General features: G+C 40.4%; 1 protein-coding gene across 1 annotated transcript in view; it reads left to right on the top strand.

Annotated features, from left to right (window-relative positions):
• Positions 1 to 23470, top strand: part of LOC144305722 (uncharacterized) — a 284028-nt gene that overhangs the window by 40077 nt on the left and 220481 nt on the right. Inside the window, exon 4 of the mRNA XM_077884792.1 lies at positions 20662 to 20795. The gene's annotated coding sequence lies outside the window, so the exon portion shown is untranslated. The remainder of the gene's footprint in view (positions 1 to 20661; positions 20796 to 23470) is intronic.

Genomic DNA, 23470 nt, shown 5'->3' with positions numbered 1-23470 from the left:
ATTGCTAATGAGCTTCATTCTTGGAAGAACTCGCCACCCAGGGGTGGCACCCTCGCCATTTGGTCTCCTGCTGCCCAAAGGGATACAGCAATTTACTGAATCCAGAATAGCTGCTGGATAGGATGCTTGGAGCTGCAAAGTGGTGGCTCTGGCTCTCTGTTGGGTCCCGGGCCCCCTCAAGACCCCAGCTCACCACAAATGCAGGAAACAAGGATCCAGGACTAGGGTAGGGACAAGGACCATCACCTCTAGGTGTAGGCATGGAAACTCAGAGGCTGGAAATAGTCCAGCAGAGAGAGAAAAAGAGAGAGACAGTGAGAGAATTTGAAATCATCCCAGGCAATTTTGACACCAAAAGAAATCCATTTGTTTCTTGCATCATTTTAAAGTTTGGTTCCCAAATGCCACTCCTCCAGAGTCTCTTCTGATTTCTCACCACCAGTTCCTCTTCACTGTCTTGGTAAGACTTTCTCCTTTTCTGTGTAAAAAAAATAAATAAATAAAAAGTAAAAATTTATTTATTTATTTATTTATTTATTTATTTATTTATTTATTTATTCATTCATTCATTCATTCTCCTTCCAAGCCCTATAGTGTTAGTGTTTCCTTTGAGGTACTGACCTGGGCCTTGGGAGGACTAGCCAGGCCCTAGGGTGCTTACGGGGAGCTGGTCTGAGTCAGGGGCTGCCCTTGGTCAGGTAGTGGACCTGCTGGGCAGCCTCCAGTCTTTCTTGCCTACATCTCTAGGTCCTGCTTTCACATTACTTCCTTTGATATTTTTCCCTGCCCCTGAGTCCTAGCAACTGTCATGTCAACATATTAACTTTAGAAAAATGGTGAAAAGGCCCCACTCTTGGAGGCAGTCTTCCAACTCCCCTGCTTCCTCCCAGCCCTGCTTCTGCTTCCTCTGCCTTATGTTACAGTCATTAGTTGCTTGTCCAAGTCCCCACCTCAGCTGCTTCTCAGCATGCCTGGAGCACATCTTTCCCCATTACACGTTCTGTGGTCCTGTCTGTCTCCCCCACTAGACTGTAAGCATCTCGAGCAAAGGGGCTGTGCCTTCATAGCCATGTGGTCTTGGCAACACAGTAAAGTGCACCTAGTAGGCATTCAGTAAACGCCTGCTGCGCCGGACTGCACATATGGTTCACATTTTCTAGGAATGTCTGTTTGTTCTGATTATCTGCCAGCCAAGTGTACTCTGGGGTAGCGAAAGGGAAATGGACTAAAAGATGTGGTTCAAGGAGTAGTCAATAGCCTGCTCATAATTACTAGTGGGACTGGAATAAGCATAAACCTTCTTGCATAACTAATCAATATCTTAATATATCTCCATTAGTGAGGGTGTATTTTATGTTATTGATATTAAATATCTACCTATTGTGTCAGAAAGGTTTCAGGGTAATTATTATTGATGGTTAAAATCTTGTCGGCTGCTGAATATAGATTTTTTTTTTAAATGGATGATGATTGGCCGAGATTTATTTTTCCTGTATTGCTATAAGCCAGATTCTCCATTAAACTATAAAATATTATGATACACTTGAAGCAATGTAATGTGATCCAAACACACAGTTATAACTCATTTCATTATTAGTCACATGTGCCAAGACATTAGCATAGTAGTTAACTAGTACTGGGGGGGAGCGTGGTACTCAGGGATATTTTTTAACAACGCAATTGCATTAGTGCCATTATAGTTTAATTATCCAATGGTTATAATCACACACTTCGTGATAATTGGGTAATGGAATCACTGCTGACGTGGATTTTTATTTTTTATTTTTATTTTTTTGACGTGGATTTTTAAAACAGAATCTCCGTTTTAGTTCTAAATGCAAAAATTCCATCTAGAGAATAGTGTGATAGTGGGATAGCTGCCATTGTGGGTACATTTCAGTTTGTTAGGTGAAGCTCCCGTTCACTTAACTCTTGCTCTGTAGTTGGTGGTACCTGAGCTGTAGCTATTTAGCAGTTCTGAATCTTCTGTGCTGTTCTGTATTTCTCTCAAGTGTCTCAGAGGTATGAAACCGCAGCACCCAGGCTGCTGTTCACACCCAATGTAGTTCAGAAATCCAGTCCATCTGATCCAACTGTTTGTCCAGATTTTGATTTAGGTACTTACCTCTTCTGTGGAATACCCCTGTGGCAGATTGCATGAATTGCCCCAATTCTTCACACTCTGAATGGCCACATCTTTACAATGTGACTTTGCCAGGTCCTGCTACCAAAGATGAGTGATTAAAAAAACAAACAAACAAACAAACAAAAACAAAAACAAAGATGAGTGATATTTCCCTGCCCTTGACTTTGGGTGTCAAATGACTGCCTTTCACTTCCTCCACCTTTCCTATTTCTTGTTGCAGCTGTGCTAAATTCTGTGAGTTCTCAGAATGCATCATGCAATCTTGCATGAAATATTCCTTAGTTTTAAAAGATTCTCTCTTGCATACACACCCCCATCACATCCCTAGGGCTCCTCTTTCCTTCTGGGCCACACTGACTCGTTCTTCAATCAACACCGAGCCAAGATATATCTCCAAAAAGTTTTCTGTCCCCTAAGCTCCCACGTTGCCCACTGTCCTTCAGGGCAAGCCACTGCTGCTGCATTTGTTACCTTGTCTTCGAATTACGGGTTTCTTTTCCCATGAGCTCCTGGAGGATGAGGACATGTTCCTCTCTGTATTTCCAGTGCCCAGCACAGTTCTTGGTACAGAAAAGGCAAGTCAGCCGGTTTCATACTTCTTCTTTTTGCCTGTCACCTGCTTCATTCCACAATAGGATTTGAGTCATGCTAAAGAAACTGAAAAACACAGGATCAAAATTAAGTAGGTGAAGAAAATGGGAGAGAGCCGATATAAGGGTAAAAACAGATGATGAAACCAAGATTCAGTTAGAATGCACCAAATGCCAGGATGTTTTGTATAGTTGTTATATTTTGGCCTCTCCTTGAGCTCTAAGCTTCCAAGTAGTCAAGGCAAATAGGAAAATAGGAATAATTGTTAATGTTCAACAGATCTAGATATTTCACAAGAGAAAAGGCATATATGGCTAATAAGCATATTGAAAGATGCTCCACATCCTCAGTCACCGGGGAGATGCAAATCAAAACCACACTAAGATATCAAGTTATATCCACTAGACTGATTTAAATTAAAAAGTGCTAGTAGGGATGTACTAAAATGGTAACTCTGAGGTATTGCTGGGAAGAGAGTCAAAAAGTTTGGCAGTTTTTGACGAGGTTAAGCATGCACTTATCTTATGACCCACTAATTTCACTAAGTGTTTAGCTGAAAGACTTGTATATGAATGGTAGCAATTTTATTCATGAAAACTCAGAACTGGTGTCAGTAGGTGAACAGATAACGCAAGTGTGGTAGATTCACATGATGAAATACTACACAGCAATAAAAATGAACAAACTGCAGATGCATGTCACGTGGCTATGTTTTACAGACGTTGTATTTAGAGATAGAAGTCAGACAAAAAGAAAAAATATTTCATATGATTTCATTTGTATGAAGTTCTAGAACAGGTGAATTTAATCTATAGTGATAGAAATCAGATTGGTTGTTGCCTGGAATGAGTAGAGAATATGGAGAATGTACCGTACAAGGGCACAAGAGAATTTTCTGGGGTAACAGTAATGTTCTACATCAGGGGTCGGCAAGCTTTATCTGCTAAATATCAGATAGTAAATATTTTAGGCTTTTCCCATCATGTGGTCTGGGTTACAACTCTTTAGCTCTGCCATTGCAGCACAAAGCAGCCATAGACAATATGTAAATGAACGAGCATGGCTGTCTTCCAATAAAATTTTATTTGTGGACTCTGACATTTGAATTTCATATGTATTTTACATGTCAAGAAATATTATTCTTTCAAATTTTTTTTTCAGTCATATGAAAATATAAAAACCATTCTTAGGTGGTTGGCCATTCAGAAATAGGCACCAAGCCAGATGTGGCCCAGAGGCCATAGTTTGCCAACTCCTGATCTAAATCCCACTTGGGGTGGTGGTTACATGGGGATATCCATCTGTAAAACTCATCAAACTATACTTTATAAATATTTGCATTTATTTCATACTTAACTTTAATTATCATGTAAATTATATTTAAGGGAAGATTCCATTTCCTTAAGATAAAAATATATTCCTGTCAATTAGCTGAAATGTAGCTTTTCAGAATGGACGTTTCTTCTCTGGGTTCTAAATAAGGCGACTTAGGTGGTTACTATATGGCTGCTGGTGGTCTGGCTCTTGTCTGCAGACAGGTTTTGCTTGGCCTGCAGGGTGTTAAAAATATATATTCAACTTTGACTAGCCTTTGCCAGGCAATATTCTCCAGTTCCACAGACCCATCATTCCCTATGGCCTTTCTTTATTGGGCCCCTTGTTCATTCTTTTGCCTTCAACCTTTTACTATTCTTATATTTAAGTTGTTTCCCGATAGGCAGTGTATGTTTGGCTCTCTTACTCATTTTTCTTCATTTTTACTGTATTATGTTTTTTAGCATCTTTAAATGATTTGTAGAATAAACTGAGGGAAGACCTTGTCTGGTTTGCTTGCTACTGTTTGCTCAGAGCCTGGATAGTGTCTGTACATAGTAGGAGCTGAATGAACAGTGGCGAATATATAGGTAAGTCCAAAGAGAAATAAATGCCCTTCAGACAATCCTCATTCATAACAAAGGAGTTCTTGTTCTTCTTTTTTTTTTTTTTTAAGATTTTTGTTTATTCGTTCATGAGAGACACACAGAGAGAGGCAGAGACACAGGCAGAGGGAGAAGCAGGCTCGCTGTGGGAAGCCCGATATGGGACTCGATCCTAGGACCCCGGGATCACTATCTGAGACAACGGCAGAGGCTCAACCACTGAGCCACCCAGGTGCTCTGTCCTTTCAAAGGAGTTCTGCTAAGAACTGAGAAGCAATGAGTCTGAGATTATATTGTCTGGCAAGAAATTAGAGAGATAAAGTATGTAGTTGTTCCTTTCCTAGCTGTGGATGATGGAAAGCACAGACAATAATGTGTGCTAGACATGTCCTGTCCAATATGGTTCACATGTGGCTATATAAGTTTAAATGAATTAAAATAAAATAAAATTTGAAAAATCAAGTTCCTAATTTGCACCAGTCACATTTCAACATCACATGTGATTAGTGACTGCTGTATGAGATAACATAGATGGAGACCATTTCCATCATCCCAGAAACTTCTTTTGGACAGTACTGGTTTAGATATGTTTGTCCTAAACAATTACAGAAGACAGAAAAATAATGCGTCTAAATAATTTCTAAGTCTTTCATGTCAGATGTTGCTACATAATAGGGATGGGAAAACTATGGACCCAAATCCAGCCTAGTTTTTAAATAAAGTTTTATTGGGACATAGTCATGCTCATTTGTTTACATATTGTCTGGCTGCTTTTGCAGTACAATGTCGGAGTTGAGTTATGACAGAGATGGTATGACCTATAAAGCCTCAACTATTTACTATTTGGCCTTTTAAAGAAAAAAAAAAAAACTGCTGACCCCTGATATAGCATGAGCTTGATTTATATTTATGGTGTTTATATTTAAGTGTCTTTTGGCATAAGCTCTATGCATATATAGAAAAGCAAATGGAAGAAAATGAAAATCTTATTATTGACCTAGAGATAATCACTGTTAACCTGATGGTGTGTAACTTTTTGGTCCTTGTTTTCTATGTGTGTATTTTATTTTTTTGCTACAAAATACATAATGTATAAAATTATGGTTTTAAAATTGGGATCATAGGTTGAAATTTATCCTCTACTTCCAATATTTTCTGCATTTTTAGTTGAAGTTTATCCTCCACTTCCAATATTTTCTGCATTTTTTCCAAGACAAAATATTCTATAATATGACTTTAAATGGCTACATTTTATTCCCTTCTGTAGTTCTATAGTAATAATTTACTTAACATCCAATGGATGTTAACAACCAATGGATAAGGATTTAGATTGCTTTAAGTGACTGCTGCATTCTAAGTGCATTATTTTATCTTTTCTAGATATGTATCCTCTTTCACATTCTATTAGTGAATTAATTGTAAGTTCTTCAGAAACATTATTTTCACTCATATCTCTCTAATTGTAAAAATCTAGCCAAACCAGCACCTTTGAATTATTTCTAATAAGATTTGAAATTTAGCCCAATTTCATATTCTCTTTTCTTTCTTCTCCAACTTTGTTTATATGATCTGGGTTTTAAATCCCAATAATTATAATGCATTTTTAAACATTATATAATTTTCATTCAAGAATAAATTTTGACCTCTGTATTTGGCTTAGAGCCAGATTTACAATTATTTTAGATTTATCTCTATAGTTAACTTTTTTTTTTTTTTTTTTATAGTTAACTTATTTTAATGTATATTATCAGTTCCTTTACATCTTGACCTCTTCAATCCTAAAATCTTAATTTTGTTTAATCTTTCAGTTGATTGAATTACATAGTGACTTTTTTAAAAGGAAAGTTTGATGCATTATATACAGTTTTAGATTTTGCATATCTGAGAATAATTTTATGTTGTATTTATACATAAAAGACAAATGGGCTTTTTCCCCTTAGAACTCTGCAGATCCTACTTAATTATTTTTGGCAATTAGTGTTACAGAAGAGAAGTCTGAGACTGACTCAATTATTTTTTCTTTCAGAGTTAACTTATTGTTTCCTATTTGAATGTTTGAAAGAGGTTTTCTTTATTCATACGCTTTTTAAAAATTGCACAAATTAACCTAGGTGAAAATTTTTCACTGATTTTTTTTTCCTGGTTTGTGATGAATCCTTTCAAATGGAATACAGCACATTTATATTTTTTCAGCTAAGATAGTTTCCCTTTATCTTTTTTCTTTCTGTGCAAAAAATGTGGTTTTATGAAAGCACAGGGACAGGACCTGTGGGTAGAAAGTCCCTTTATCTTTTATTATTGCTTTTGTTTTACTTCAGCATTTTCTTCAGAAACACCACCCCTATCTTTATTTTTCCATTTCTATTTTTTCTTTTATATTAATTCCTTGTTTTCATCTCTGTCTACATTCTGGGAAAGCATCTCTAGTTAACCTTGTGTTTCACCAACTTGACTTCATTTATTTTATTGTTTCTGCTCTTTATTACTGTCACTGTGAATATATTACTGCTTTTGGTTTCCTTATCTTGTCGTTTTCTTCATACCTTTCGCTGTTTTCTTTGCCATGTTGTCTTTCGAATAGAGACTTTGTCTTGTATCCTTTTAAATTCCTTTTTTTTCCCTTCTATTTCCCTGGGCAAAATATTTTCAGGAGTACATTCTATCTCTTAGTCTTCAAGACATTATTCCTTTCTCTCGCCTGGCTGTATTTCCCCATAGACCCTGTGATATTTATTGCCTTTCCTCCCGGAATGAGGCAAGATCTATATCAGCTCAGAGTTTGCCAAATGATAGTATTAGTTGATTTACCTGCTTTTGGCCCTTTTCTCTGTTCATCTGGCAGATGGTTAATGCTCTTCACTTCTTCAGACTAGAGGCAAGCTGAAGGACACAACAAATCCATCTAGCAGGAAACTCAGTTCTAGAGATTCCCTGAGTTCACTGCCAGGTTCACTGGTACTTTTAAACAATGGAAGGCACAAAGAAAACTACAATTCCCAGAATGCTCCACACAGGTTCCTCTCCTTTCTACCCTCCATCCCTGTTGGGGAGCACTGTTACCTGTGGAGACTACATTTCCCAGGATGCAATGCTACAGAACACCTCTTAGGTGTTAATATGAGGATGAGAAAGTCACTGTTTTTGAAGGGGATATAGAAAGTTAGTGTTTCTGAAGAGAATATAGAAAGTCATAGGAGGGTCACAATGTGACTCTGCAACAGAGCAGAGCCTACATGGTTTTCTGGTTGATACACTCCCTTGATTTCCAGAAATGGGGTAGAATAGGAAGTAAAATCCTCTATCTGTTCAGGCAGACCCTTTCTTCTCATCTCTGAAGACTCTTGTTTTATGGAGAGGAATCCTGCATATGGGGCACAGAGAAATCTGGGTGTCTAGTTTTGTACATACTGGAGCTTCTTCCTGGGTTCCGGAATTAGATTGGCCTTTAGGTTAGTTTTGGCTGCTGGTTTTGGAGTTTTGGAGTTTTGGTTTTGGAGTTTTAGAGTTTTGGAGTTTTGCTGGTTTTGGAGTTTTGGAGTTTGGGCGTTTCCCAGTGCCATTACAGTCTTTGAGTGGGAAGTCAGGAGAGGCCGCCCCGGGTGGGTGATTACTGGCTCAACAGTATTTTCAGCGGAGTGCTTGACTTATTTTTTCTAAATTAGGATTTCTCAGGCAGCTACTTGTTTATCACTAGATCACTCCTCCTTCCAAAGCCAGCAATAGTATTGCTGAGATGCTCCATGATTTCAGCTTTCCTTTTAATGGGCTTCTGCCAAGGCCAACCTCTAAAGGGGCCACCCCTTTCTCTTCTCTGTGAGCAATTCAAACCACATTTGAAAGGAACATTTAAAAATAGGGTTATACAATGATTTCCTCAAATCTGCAGTGCTTGGTGAAGAAGCATAAAAGAAACCTCTGGTAGTAAGTAAGTGTGAATCCTTTCCTTGTATGCTTGGGCTGGACAAAGGGATTGCAAAGCTATTGTTGGCCCTGTGAACAACTCAAAACTAAGAATTTCCTATTTGTCCTGTTGAAATTTTGAAGGACTTTCTGAATCAAAAAGGTCACTTTTGCATCGAGGCCTTGCTATTTATATCAGAATTTAATTACACAGTGTAGTGATGTCTTGGCTTGAGAGATCTGGGTGGTTATAACCAATTTTGAACAAAGTGGGTGATCAGTGAAGGAGGAAAAAATAATGTGAAGGCTGAATTTAAACTGAAGCCTCTAATTCATCACTTACCAGGAAATAATTTTCTTATTGAAGAACTAATGGTGGGAGATTTTAGCTTTAGGAATGCCAAGAGAGGGATTCCAGTGAGGTTTGGTATTTATGGAAACATATTATTAATGAGAAATTTGAAGTTATTCACAGATAGGCACACACAGCACCACTTACTGAAAAGCCTGAATGGTGACATGATACTTTACTTCAAAGCCGGCAATATAGGTCTGATCATGGATATGCTCTCTATGTTCACTTTACCCACAGGTTTTTATTTTGTGGGTATGACAGGAACAGTGAAGGATTGAGTCTAAATCCAGCTCACGTCATCTCTCTGAACCCTCTTTCCCCACCTGTAGAAAAAAATATGTCTCGAGGGCTCCTTCCAGCTGACGTTGTCTGATTCCTTGTTAAATGCACTTTGTACACACAAGGTGGCTTTTTTCATGAGGTGACAAGGTTTGCTATTGTGTGGCCAGTCCACATTAACTAGCCCATGAGCAGCAGGGATCTAGAATTATTTGTTGTGCTTGTTCTCTAGGGCATCCTAATGAGCTATGGCAAATTGGAGTTGTTGAATCTTTCAGGCAAGTCCTGTTCCCCCAGTGATATGTTCTGAGATAGCACATTACAGAAATGAAGATGTGTTTTCATGGACTCTATGCTATAAAATATTTATGCCCTGCCTTTGGTTATATAAAGTATTTTGCAGTGTAGGTCATCTTCTCGGGAAAATGTTCCACTACGCGAACAGCTTCCTAAAGCCCCTGTGGATCCTTAGGGCAGGTGCATAAGGTGGCCCAACAGAACAAGACACTGTCAGGGCTAATGCCTGAATATAAATGGATCATGCATGACTTAACCCTAAAAGAAGATTTGGCGTGAATAGAATTTCCAAGATGTATAATTAACTCTTTTATATTAATGAGAAATATAACCTCTGTAGATGTTAGCTGTCTCAGAATATAGTCTACTGAAATTTAACTCTTTCCTCCCTCCATCTGGAAGGATGTTCTGCTGTTCAAATCTGTAGGTACACAGAGGAAGAAATGCTGCTCCCTTTGTCTTGTCCTCCTCCACCCTCCCCAGGGTACTTCTTTTAGGACAGTGTGGGGTCGTAACTATTTGTTGGGTTTCTACGCTCTACCCGCCAAGGTTCTGGTCACACCATGGGAGGCATGCAGAAGTGTATAACATGATATCTGGCTCACAAGGGACTAATCATTTAGTTGGAGGGTTAAAACATTGCCCTAAAGAAAGAAACAAGTGACAAGAGCATCCATGAGACATAAAGTGTTATGTGTAGTGTAGCTGGATTCTGATTTATGTGATGTTGATAGTGAGTACAATAATGATTATAAAAAGTGAGGATTAATGTCAGCTGGAGGAGTTACGGAAAGCTTTTGGGGCAGGTGAGATTTTAGCTGGCCTGTGAAAGGTGGCAGGGTTTGGGGCAAGCAGGACCAGGAAAGAACTTGTACGGTTCACTGGGTGAGGAACCTGGCCAGCTGCTGGACAAGGTAGGTTATACCAGGCAGGTTAGACAAGCTTATGCTGCAGTAACAAATAAGCCCAAGCCTTAGTGGCTGAAATTAGTCAAAGCTTACTTTTCACTTGAGCTATAAGTTCATTGCAGATTGGCTGAGGACTCTATTCCACAATGTCCTTCTCACGGATGCAGGCTGACAGACACATCACCACCCAAAATGTCTACAGTCCCCTTGGTGGGGGCGAGGGGAGGGCAAATCAGACAGGTTCTTTTGAGCTTCCAAATGGAAGTGACACATGTCACTTCTTATATTTCATTGGCCAAAGCAAACCCCACATGCACATTTAACTTCGAGGGGGGAGTGCATTTCTCTTGTGTGCTTGGAAGCAAGAGAGGAGGAAATATCAGTGAGGAGCTGTAAGAACACAAAACACACATTGAGAATGAGAGAGACTGTGTGAAGTAGTGGACAGCACAAGGACATTGCAGACAGATGTGCCTAGATTTGAAAATTCTGTCACTTATTGGCTGGGTGACCTTTGGCAAGAGGCTGCATCTATAGAATGAGATTAATTATTCTGCTCTAGCAAGGTTGTTGTGAGGACTACATGTGCCAGTAAATATTGATTTATTTAGTTATTGCCTCTCTCTTCTGACAGCTTTCTGTTTTTGTGTTCTAATCCCACATAATAGCTACCGTACCTCTTGCTCTTGGGTCACAAGAAATATACCTATAACCTTGCAATAAATATCCCTTTCTTGATCAAGCTAACCCACATGGATTTCAGCCAAGGCCCCTGCTGGGTCCATGAGGTGTCTTTACAAAGTAGAAAAAGGCACCACCTCTTAAGTGGGTCTGCATGGGTTTATGGGCATACAGTCACTTTGTGTGAATTAAGGAAGGGTTCCCTCCCCCTTCTGATAGCCCTGTGCCAGGATGTGCAGTTTGGTAGCAGAGCATGGGTCAGATTTCAGCCCCACTTCCCTTTCTGGTGGGTAGCCTTGTGAGGTGAACAGCCCATACAAGCATATATGGTGGCTCTGGCTTTAGAGCCCTTTAAGAGATCCCTAAGAAAGGCAGTTGTCTTTGCAAGAGAAAAGAAAACTTTTAAATGATGTGTCATCTATTCTTGGGGAAAGTATGCTACACATAGATTCCCAATGCGTGAATTCCCAAGAAAATAACAAAGAAGCATTATGCTCTCACACTCTTAGAATATCCTCACTTATCTGCTATGTTTCAAATCAATAGTATAGTTATTTATAAGCAATTCCCACTGATCTTAATGAGTTTAATGAATAAAGAATGAGCGTAATAAGTGATCTTAACTTCACCGAGAAATAATTTCTGGTACAAAGGAAGTTTGATATTAAACTACCACCAAATATAATATAATTAAATCACATTAATTCTCTTAGGTATAATGCAATTGTCTGTGCTATGCATAGATAAGAAGCTGAAAGCAAGTCTCTGGTATGCCTTTGAGAAAAATTTGTGTAACTTTAAAAATAACTCAGAGGAAAACAGGGCCAGTATTGAGAGGGTTTTCTAAGAAATCGGAGTTATTTTCATTTACATTACTTACTGGGGCAGTGTCTAATTTAATGGTCATGATTCATAGGATGAAGTTAGAGGGGAGAAGTTGAAAAAATATTGACTCTGCATTTCTCCTTGTTCTGGGGGAAGGGAGGGAAGGGAAATCACACTGTTTATGTGGACACAGGGTCTATGTGCTAGGTGGCGGCACCTTCTCTTTTATGCGTTGATGCCATGAAAGGCCTGAACAAGAATGTGGTAGGCTGAGGAGGAGTCCCCGAGATGTCTGTATCCTGATTCCAAGAACCTGTGAATGTGTCACCTTGCATGGGAAATGGGACTTTGCAGATGTGATTAGATATGGATTTTGAGATGGAGAGATGATGTTGGATTATCCAGTGGGCCCAGTAGAAGGGTCTTTGTGAGAAAGAGGCAGGAGGACCAGTCAGAGAAGGATATGTAAAAGGGAAGCAGGAATTGGAGTGATGTGGCCACAAATGCCAGGTTGGAAGCAGCAAGGAAAGGATTTTCACCCACATTTGCCAGAAGTCACCATACCTACTGACACCTTGATTTTTAGCTTCCTGTGACTTCTGACTGCCAGAACTTTAAGAGGACAAATTTGTGTTGTTTTAAGTCACTGAGTTTGTGGTAACTTGCCACAGCAGCCACAGGAAATTATTACAGGGAGCAAAGATGGAGGCTTTTTGAGGATTCAGCGAGGGAGGGTGAGTGTGCCGTCGCAGCATCCTTGGGTCAGTTCCCTAGCACAGGAATCAGCCAACGACAGCCCACGGGTCATATCCAGCCTGCCACCTATTCCTGTACAGCCCACAAGCTAAGAATGGTAGTTAGATTTTTTAATGGTTAAAAAATTAGAACACGGATAATTCCTGGTGATATGTGAAAATGATATTAAATTCAATATTTAGTGTCTGTAGTCAAAGTCTTATTGGAACACAGCCACGTTCATTCATGTGCTTATTGTCTGCGACTGCTTTCCCTCCACAGTGGCAGAGTTGGGTAACTGTGACGGAGCCCGGATGGCCCATAAAGCTTGACATATTTATTGTCTGGCCTTTTACAGAGAACGTTTGCTGATCCCTGCACTAGAGTCGGGATATCAGCTTTGAGCTTGAGGTCCTACTGTTTTGCTGGGTCTTTCATGAGACCGAGTTTATCCTCACCCCACACTGCCCACCATATTCACTTGATCAAATCTTACATAGCACTTAATGCCTCTGTCTCTGACTCGGTCAATACCTTCACTGTATTTGCCATGTTGAGAGCTTACCATGCTCCATACACTGTGCTAAATGTTGAAGATACAACAATGAATAAGATATGGTTTATTCCCTCAGGGACTACACACACACACACACACACACACACACACCCCAAAGCAACAACAGCAGCAACAACAAATCCTATTATATATCAAATACATTCAATCACTATTAATACTCCTGATAGTCATCGAATAAATATTACTTGATCAGTTTTCCAGGTGACAAAAATGAGGCTCAGAGATGCTAAATAACTTACCCATAGTTATTTAAACAATTCTATTTAATGCCTAAGCCCACTCTCTCTCTCTTTTTTGTTTTTTTTCAAAGATTTTATTTATTTGTTTATGAGAGACACAAAGAGAGAGACAGAGAGACAGAGAGAGACAGAGAGAGAAGCAGAGACACAGGCAGAGAGAGAAGCAGGCTCCATGCAGGGAGCCCCATGTGGGACTCAATGCCGGGTCTCCAGGATCACGCCTTGGGCTGAAGGCGGCGCTAAACCGCTGAGCCACCCAGGCTGCCCCACTCCCTCTTACAATATCACATTGTGTTCCCAGAGTCACCTGGTCTTGCCCCCATTCTTCCCAATGGGTAAACTAGAAGCTATTGTGACCTCTGCCCTTAATAACCATAGCTCCAAATCTGTACCTCTTTATGGAAGCTACAGTTTTCAGGCATCTAGTAGAGTTTGGGAAGCCTCTCCTAGAGTTTTGTTATCAAAATGTCATAAGAGTTGACAAATTAAGATATTGAAAGAAAATACGAGATTGAAACTTAAGCAAAATTGTAGGCATGGTGACTCTAAAACCCAGCTGGGTGAGGCAATGAGCAATGGGTGCAGATACATGTTAGCCAATAAGTGTTGAGTCCCATCAGGCAGAGATGTCCTACAATTTTGACTTTCTTCTTGTACCTCCTTTGGTGCTAGCTGCTTGAATGATCATCTGTGTATTTACTGTAGAGAGAATAGTGAACTATAATATATTGCTCATTTTGGTTCCATCTCCAGACATAGGTGGTAACAACAAATGCTTGCCACCTTCCAGTGTCTAAATGTGGAACTGGAGGTATTAGAAAGAATAAAGGACCAAGGGTCAGTTTAGGCACCACAAAAGAAAATCAGTTTTTGACTGATTTTTGACCCAAGTGATTTGTCTATCCTCCCTCGTAGGATTGTGGTGAGCATCTAATGAAAGTATGCATCTGAAATATTTTATGTCAGAAGTACGATACCAGTGTATTAGGTTGTACCAAATAGGGTATGTTCTCATTTTCAGCAACATTTTTTTGGGTACCATCCATGTTCTCAGCTGTTGTGTGGATTCCTAGAGGACTATTAAGAAGCATTGGCAGGTACTACAAATTCTTTCTTATTATTAGTGCTTTCTTGTGTGGCAGAGAAATAATATTTTATGTCACTTTGACCTGACTTCACTGCTGCTGACTGCGGTTCATACATTTCTGAAATGTAATCTAATAAAGGGAAAAGTAGACATTTTTCTTCCTGGAAAGTCCTGTAGGTTTGCCACATTGCTCTGAGCAGTGGTGGTTGAATTTCCAAATTCCTATCAATGAGGGAGCAGCATATTCTTGGTAAGAGGAGGGGAACTAGGGGGAAGACGTCTCTGTTGAGAATATGTGAGAAAAGAGCCTAAAAAAGAGTCTAAATCTGGAGATCTCTCCCTATAACCCTGCTAATTTGAGCCCGAGTGGAGTATTAGAAGGATTGTGTGTATGGAGATTGCTTTAGTAACCCGGCTTTGAATCCCAACAAATAAGATTATCCTCCCAAAGCAGCAGCATCTGGCTTGACCCAGGAATTGAGGCATATAAAAATAGTTACGGGGAAATTTTAAAGAAGAAAACAGATGTAGTTTTTAAATCAGGATGGGATCTATTTGGTCAATGACTTTATATGGGTGTGGTCAAATCAGACATGCTTGAGAGATTTGCTTTTTATGATTTACCACAACTTATTACAAATGGAAGGGTTGCACCAGTATGGATATGACTTGCTTTAAGAAAATCCAGTATTTATAACCCCGCAAATTTATAAACAGATGAACTAAGGGATGAATATTTCCATTATAAAAGGATTCATTTATGGGGTTTTCTTCCAGAATATTTAAAAGATGACTTGATTCACAAATATGGTTTGCTCACGAGTTTTCAGAAACACATCTGAGAGAAATATAAATGCATGCACATATGCTCAACTGGGTTTAGATTCTTCATTACGGTAGGTAGCATCTTCGGTGTGTCTCAGGATGACTACACCTGCTGTAGGCTTGTTTTTACTGCAAATATCCAGCTCACTTCTCACTTAACAATCAAGAACTCCTTATTGTTGAGCAATGCAATCTGCCATGGGCTCTGTACTTTTTTGGTGGATTTGCCAAGAATGCAAAGCTTTGACTGTTTATTTCGCAGGGTTATGTTCACTGTGAACAGAATTGAGGGGTACAGTGCTGTCTCTCTTTGGGATAAAGGCTTGCTTACTGCTTACCAGAAAACAGCATGGGCCCTAAGCTCAGTGTTCCTCATCTGTGTTGCAAACTCATTGCGTGCACAGCATCCATCTGGGCTAACGTCATTACTCCTATGGGATTCTGGGGCAAGGAGATCCGGCACATATTCTGATGCTCATGCTTCTTGCCTTGCCATAAACAATAAAGTCTTTTGTCTCTGACCTAGGAGTCTCATGTCTTCTGCTAGCTCCTGTGAAATAGTAACCAGCTAACTTCTTGGCCTGCGTATAGGGTAAAATCAATTCCCAGACCTGAAAATAATTTCAATTTGATTGTGTTGGGTCTCTGTGGATTTGGGGTTACCTGGGCACTTTGTTTACTTGACATAAAAGGCATCTATGACTTTATTTTCCCATCTTTTATTTGTCTAGGACTGCATGGTGAAATAGTTAACTACTTTATTGTCATAAGTCTAAGCTACAACAGCTGGCGTTTGGCTAGATTTTTGTTATTGTTGTTTTCTTTTATATTTAGGAAGGGGAATTCTTTGATACTATTGGATTGACATTTCCTTCTCTAAGTGCAACTCCGCATTATACATGGAAGGGAGAAATTAATATTATTAAGGAATCTGCACATTGGGAATGGAGGTTGTATGATTTATGAATTGACAGTATATATAGGATGTATATTTTAAATGTATCTTAAAAGTTCTCAATGTGTGGTTACTTGTGTATGGAGTGTATTACTAGAAAATATCTACCTGGAGGGCAGCCCGGGTGGCTCAGCGGTTTAGCGCCGCCTTCAGCCAAGGGCGTGACCCCGGGGTCCCGGGATCGAGTTCCACGTCGGGCTCCCTGCATGGAGCCTGCTTCTCCCTTTGCCTGTGTCTCTGCCTCTCTCTCTCTCTATCATGAATAAATAAATAAAATTAAAAAAAAAAGAAAATATCTACCTGGACCATGATAGATGTGTTTTGTGTTCTCAGAATTAGAATTCTGGGTCCAGGAATAGTTTCTCTTTTGCTGAGTTGGGGTCAAGTGCCTTATCTTTTAGTTGAACTTCAGAACATTTGGGAACAAAAGATACTACCTTTGGGATAGAATTTATGCATGGACATTTGTAAAGGGAACCTTGTAGATCTGATTTGTTGCATATGTTTATGGCTGGACATGGTAGGGGCTTGGATTTGTTTTGAGGGAACATAGAGAAATGATCCAAATGAATGCCATTCCTTTCAAATTATCACATTGAAAATATGTATGTTATTCCTAAGCTATTGCCAGTATTATGACTTAAACTTTCCTATAACTCCTTTTATGGGGGGGTATTCCGTGTCTGAGGTCCAGTGGTGATCAGCCTTTGTGCTTTTTTCCCCAATTGCCAAAAATAATTTAGAGGCAAGTCAAAGGTTAAAGCAGGTGATCAAATGGTGTAAAAACACAAGGACATATAATATAACAAAATTGATTTTCAGATGGAACCCAAAGGCTATTGCCAAGTGAACTTCCAGAAATTCTTTAGATGATGTCAATTTCTCAGAACTAAGTGATAGCTTCCCAAAGTGTCAAGTACAAAGGGTCTAATAATTTAGTCAGCTTGGGCTTTTAAAACAAAATATGTGCTGGGTGGCCCAAACAAGAGATGTTCTTGAAGTTCTAAGGTCAAGGTGCGAACTGTTTTGGTTCCTAGCAAGGGCCCTCTTCCTGACTTGCAGATGTCATCTTGTCATCTTGTGTCCTCACACGACAGAGACAAGGGACCCTGGTGTCTCTTCCTCATCTTGTAAGGGTACCACTTCCATCACTGGGGCTTTACTCTTGTGATCTCATCTAAACCTAATTACCTTCTAAATGCCCTGCCTCCTACTCCCATCACATTGAGAGCTAGTGCTTCAGCATATGAATTTTAGGGGGCATGGGCATTTAGCTTACAACAGTATTCATCCTATTACATTTAGGTTCATGGCTGAACCATACTGGCATGTCAATACCACCCTGAGTCTGTGTGGCATGGCGGGTGAGTATGTGCTTCACGACCAAGAGTACAGCCTATTAGAATTGGTCCCAACCAGTTCATCTTTATTCAGTTCATTGTTGCAAGCTCTGTGGAAAGTCAAGTTCTCCAATAGCAGTGAGGCTTTGTAAGGACTGGTGACATGCTGGTCTCAAAATTCTAGCATGTTTCTGGAGATATGGCCTTTGCCCTTACTTTCATGATTATAGTACACGTGCAGGGAATTTGGACATCATCTAGTCCACTGTTTCCCAAATTTCAGCCATTTTGTGTCATGATTTTGTTATACATATGTACCAACTATGTCATTATTAACTTATATTCTTGAAAGTATCTCCCTTGGAAAAACTACAAATTTATTTAAAAAAGGAGTCTCTGTATTACCACAATAATCGAAAACCCACGTGACATATATACAAGATAATCATAAAATAAATACACTGAAAGTGAAATAATGTTATTAAATTCTAATTAGATACTGATTCTCTGAACTCAACTTCTAGTTTTTGTTTGCTTACAGCGATTAACAAGTACTAAAGAGATATTAAAAATATATTAAGTCTGTGAAGGGTTATTGCACCTGAATTTGTTTGTGCCTTATATCTACATTCTTGTAAAGCCCCCTCCCACACTGAATCTGGTTTTGGCCATGTCATTTGCTTTGGCCATCAGACAATAGCAAATGTGATGTTACCAGTGACTTGAAAAGTACTTGCATATTCGGGCTTTCCTTCTCTTACTATTCTTGGAAACTTTGACTAGCACATGAACAAACCCAGGCTAGCCTGATAGATGATGAGAGTCACATGACCCAGTTACCCCATCACCCCACCCAACTAATGACCAGGCTAATGATTGGGTGTGTCATCAGCTAACCCTAGTCAATCTGCTGGCTCCAGCCACAATAGTGGGCTCAGCCGGGGTCAGCTGATCCTGGCCCAGATCAGCAGGACCAGTAGACTGATAGGTGTGAGAACACTAATACATCATTGTTGTCTTGTGCCCCTCACCCATTTCTGGGTGGTTTGTTATTGAGCAAAAATGAACTTAGCTCCTAAAGTAAGATTTGGGCCATAAAACTGATAGCATGAAATTTTCCGGTACAGTTTTTTTTCGGTGTTGAATTTGAATTCAGCCATCTGGTCTTACAATTAATGATATACATCCCACCCTTCAAGAAACTCTGATTCAGTCTAAGTTTCACCTTTTAGGTTTAACAGCTGAAGGTCCAGAGAGGTGACATGACTACCTAGACTTCCTAGTTAGCTAGTGACAGAGGTGATACTAGAGTTCAGGTCTTAATGTGTGCAGTCTATTTCCAGTGCAGATTGCTGCGTTCTTCAAGATTGGTGTGTTTAATCATTAAAAAAAATGATGAGTAAGGTTTTAGGGAGACATTGTGTCATCAGCTTATTTTGTCTGTATCCTCTCATGAACATAGCAGAATTCAAGTTAACTCACATATTGAAAAAAGTCATTAAATTTTTTTTTTATTATCTATGTTCTGGGTTGAATTGTACCCCCTTCAGCCCCAAAGATATATTGAAATCCTAACTCCAGGTACCAATGAATGTGACCTTATCTAGAAACAGTCTTTGCAGATGTAGTCAGGTTAAGATGAGGCCATACTAGGTTAGAGTCAGCTCTAAATCCAATGAATAGTGTCCTTTAGGAGAGAGAGATTTTCACACAGAGATACCTCAAGGGAAGATATCCATATGAAGATGGAGGCAGAGATGAGGATTATGCTGCCACGGGTCAAGGACTGCCAAGGATTGCTGGCAACCATCAGAAACTAGGAAGAGGCAAGAAAGGATTCTTCCCTCCAGCCTTCAAAGAGAATTTGGCCCAGTATTGATTTCCAACTTCTTGCCTTTGTAACTGTGAAAGAAGAAGTTTCTGTTGTTTCAAGCCACCCAGTTTGTGGGACTTTGTTACGGTAGCCCTGGGAAACTAAGGCATCTTGCCTGTTCATTTCTGTTGGCAATAATATTCCATCTATGTTATACCTAAATAAGATGTGAAGTAGCTAAACTTTATAGAATAAGAAAGCCAGGGATTCAAAAACAACCTCATCCATCCCCTAAAAATAAGCCACTGAACAGGCACCCCTGCATGGCTAACCAGGAGCTGAGTGTGTAGATGACAGTGGGCAGCCTGGTCTTGCATTTCTTTCCATCAAAAAAGGAGGCACCAGGTCCCCTCCTTCCCTTTGGGCTGCTCTGGCTCGGACCTGGGGCAGCAGAGCAAGTCTACCAGGCAGGATCTTCTTCAGAGTTCGTAAAAATCTAGAAATTCAGTCTTTGTGGGCAAATTAACATTCACCAAAGAATTCATTGTAAGTTCATTTTATTTGGAAGGTAACAGACATCTATATTTTCTGTCCACGAAACCATCTTCTAGGAGTGAAGACAGATACACTCAGAGTTGACATTCCTTCCTTTCTTCTAATTCTATGTGACCCGGAAGCTGGTTTTCCTATACAGGAGAAAGTGATGTTGGCACCCAGCGAATTACTCCCTCCTGCTCCTTCAGTTCTCAGGGTAGCCCTTCCTTTTCTTCATTGCGTTAGTCATTATCCAGTTATGGTCATTTACATTTTGAAATCCTTATCCTGCTGCATCAGAGTATTAATAGGGGGTGCAGGGCAGCTGCACTGAGGCAATTTACTTGGCTTCTGAAAACCTCTTCCAGATAATCCAGAAAAATCTGTCACATGGGGACCCCAATTTGTCTGATTACCTTTTTCTGACAGATGCTAGGGTCATATGCTTAGACTTTTATTTTTGTTGCTTTCATTTGGTTAATTCTATTAGTGGCTTACTCCGGACATGAAAGTCATTTGCTATTAAAAACAAATGTCATCTCAAAAGGAAAGTCCCAAGGCTGCCTTTCCTTCTGATCTTCCCGTCAACAGCAGAAACTGAATGTTCAATTCAAAAGTGTTGCTTTGCATTAATTGTCTTCTATCTTCCATGCAGAGTGGGAAATAACACCTCTGAGTGAAGACGGAAAAAGAGGTCCTGGTTATTAGGTGAATTTGTAGCTGTCCCTCAGACCTTCTCTGGATGACGCAACACAACCAACTCTGATGTCAACCCTGAGAATTTTGCTGGTGAGTTTGTCAGGGACTCCCAGCTGCCTCAGAATAACCCTTCACCCCTTCTTCCTCAGGTGCTAATTTGTTGGGGCCCCGAATGTGCTCATCTACAAAGTCCCTATTTCTCAGGTTTCCTGCAGCAAAGTGGCCCTATGACAAGAGTTCTGGCTAATAACACGTAAGGAGAAGCCTGATAGGGATTTCTGGGAAAATTTTGCTTTTCTGGGAAAATTTAGGCATTGTTCCTCCCTCCTTCTGGCACCGTTCTCGTCCTTCCTTTCTGCCCATGTAATGTCTCAAGCTGGAGTAGCCGTCTTGTTACCATATGGGAGAAGCCAAGAGACTTGCAGAGCCTTTGCCCTGATGCACTTAGCTACCGAATCAATGCCAGGAAATGTCTACTTCTGGACTTCTCTTTCATGAGAAAAAATAATCCCCATTTTATCCACATCACCGTTAAGTGGATTTTCTGTTATGTGCAGCCACACTTGATCTTTGGATGATACAGTGGATTTCTGAGAGCCCCATAGAAAATGTGTTTCTATGTCTTAGGTTGGGGAGTTATCTGGAGCTGGAAGGAAACCTGAGCCAGGGAGGGAAGGCTGGCAGAGCAGAGCCCTGGCATTCCCTGTGTGTGTGTCAGGCTCAGCCTCTTATATTCTCAGTTTACTGTATGGCTTAGGGCTTTATTAGTGTTCTGGGTAACTTGTCAGAGGGATTCCCTGGGCTTCCAGGCCCCTTTTGGGGAATTGCATTTAATGAACAACTGCTTTGTTCATTTCCTCACTAATTTTCCATTCTTGAGAGAAAAAGGAAGCTCTGACTGAGATAATGATATCCTAGTGCCCATTAGGAGAGCATGATGTACTTTTAAGTGAATTGGGGGGGGGGGAGGATATATTTTTATGAATTGAAAATGTCATTTTGTACACAAGAAGTCATTCTGAGTAAGGACGAAAATACTCACAAAAACCAGAAATGTAGCTGGATTGGATCATCTCTTTTCCTGACATACCTTTAAAAAAACCTGTTTCAGAATGTTCCAGTCATTCTTTACCACTACAGTCTGAAGACCGGGAGTCTGCTGGAGTCTCTTGAAATTATTCTGCTGGTTGTGGGGATCGGAGTGTCAGCTGGGGAACCTTGGTGTACTACTACTGTGGTGGGGAGATCCGTGCTTGGCCCAGGCTTTTTGGGGGCCTCTGTAGAATCCCCTCATGGCCATGGGCCCTGATGTAGAGAAAGACAGCTAGCATGGGTAGGACTCCTGGGCTGCAGAGGGACAAACTGCCTCTTGAGGAGAGCAGGACAGACCCCTCTGGATTTGCTCACTCTCAATATCAAAGCAGGCCCAGAGACTTCATTTACTTTTTATTGCTCTGGCTGTTCTCTTCATATAGCTTGACACAAAAGGCACCTCCTCAGCAAGTAGGAGGCGGGACAGTGTACTAATAATCCAGAACCTAGTCCTAGTTCATCTGGAAGATCTGCCATTTATATGCTGGCTGACAGTTACTTAGCTTCTCTGAGCCTTGGCTTCCCCATCTATAAAATTAATTATTCAGGGTATCTATTATGGCTGCTTGGGAAATGACCACACAAATCTCCGTGGCAGCCAACAATAATTTCTCACTTACATACTGCTAGTCAACTAGGGGAGAGCTTTTCTAGATTGCTGAAGAGTGAGCCTCCGACCCAGGTTGTAATTGCTTCGTGCAGGTTATTATTCTGCAGCCCGGGCTGGAGGACAGTGGCTGCCAGGAGCACGCTTTTCTTGTGGTGGAGTTCGAAATCTTCTAGGCCGGTGAGCGGAAACCTGTGATCCTCCTTAGGCTTGTAACTGATGCATTGTCACTTTTGCGGTCACTCCATTGGTCAAAGCGAGTTACATGGCCAAACCCCACATCCACAGAGTGGGAAATATATTCCTGCTATGGAGGAGGTGGGAAGTAAATATTTACTGAACAATATTCTAATGACCATTCTCAGCTGAAACTGATGTTTTAGAGACATAATGAGGGTGATGAGAGGCATTCAGCGTGGAGCCATACACATAGTACGTGCTCATTAAATGCTCGCTGCTCTTTCTGCTGCAATCACTGCTGTGTCTGCTGGTACTGTACTCCCAAGCTTAGGGATGGGGGCTCCGGAGAGGAACCCATCGTATAGCCTGTGCACTATTCAAGACCTTGCTGGCCTGAGAATCACAGCTTCATCTCCACTCTAGTAAGCAATGTTCTCGCCTTTGACCTCAAATGGCCCCATGGAAGCTTCTGAGAACTTTGGACTATTGTGATGCCCAGTTTCTTAAGCACATCCTCCTACCTTTATAGCATGTGTATGCTGGTTCTCATTTGACCCTCTCAATTATCCTATGAAGTAAACTGAGAAGCCATTGCCGTTATTATTTTACAGAGAAGAGAACAGGCCGGGTTGATCCCTGGCGACTTCTGTCTCTTTGGTCTTAGGGTCTAAAGCTTGGATGGCAAAGTGTCATGTTCGTGACAAGGGTATTAGTTGAGGTGTAGGAATTAACATAAAGATGTGGAACTTCAATAATTCCTTTCTTCAGTCCTTTGTTCATTTACTCATTTAACAAGCAGACATTTACAGAGCCCGTCATGTGCTCCACAAGCACTGTGGTGAGTGCCAGGGACAGCACATGAGAGTGGAGGGCTCAGCAGACTCCA

This window comes from Canis aureus, chromosome 36, assembly GCF_053574225.1.
Source record: "Canis aureus isolate CA01 chromosome 36, VMU_Caureus_v.1.0, whole genome shotgun sequence".
NCBI classification, from domain to species: Eukaryota; Metazoa; Chordata; class Mammalia; order Carnivora; family Canidae; genus Canis; species Canis aureus.
Note: the sequence above shows the minus strand (reverse complement) of the source record. Positions and strands in the feature narration are given on the sequence as shown.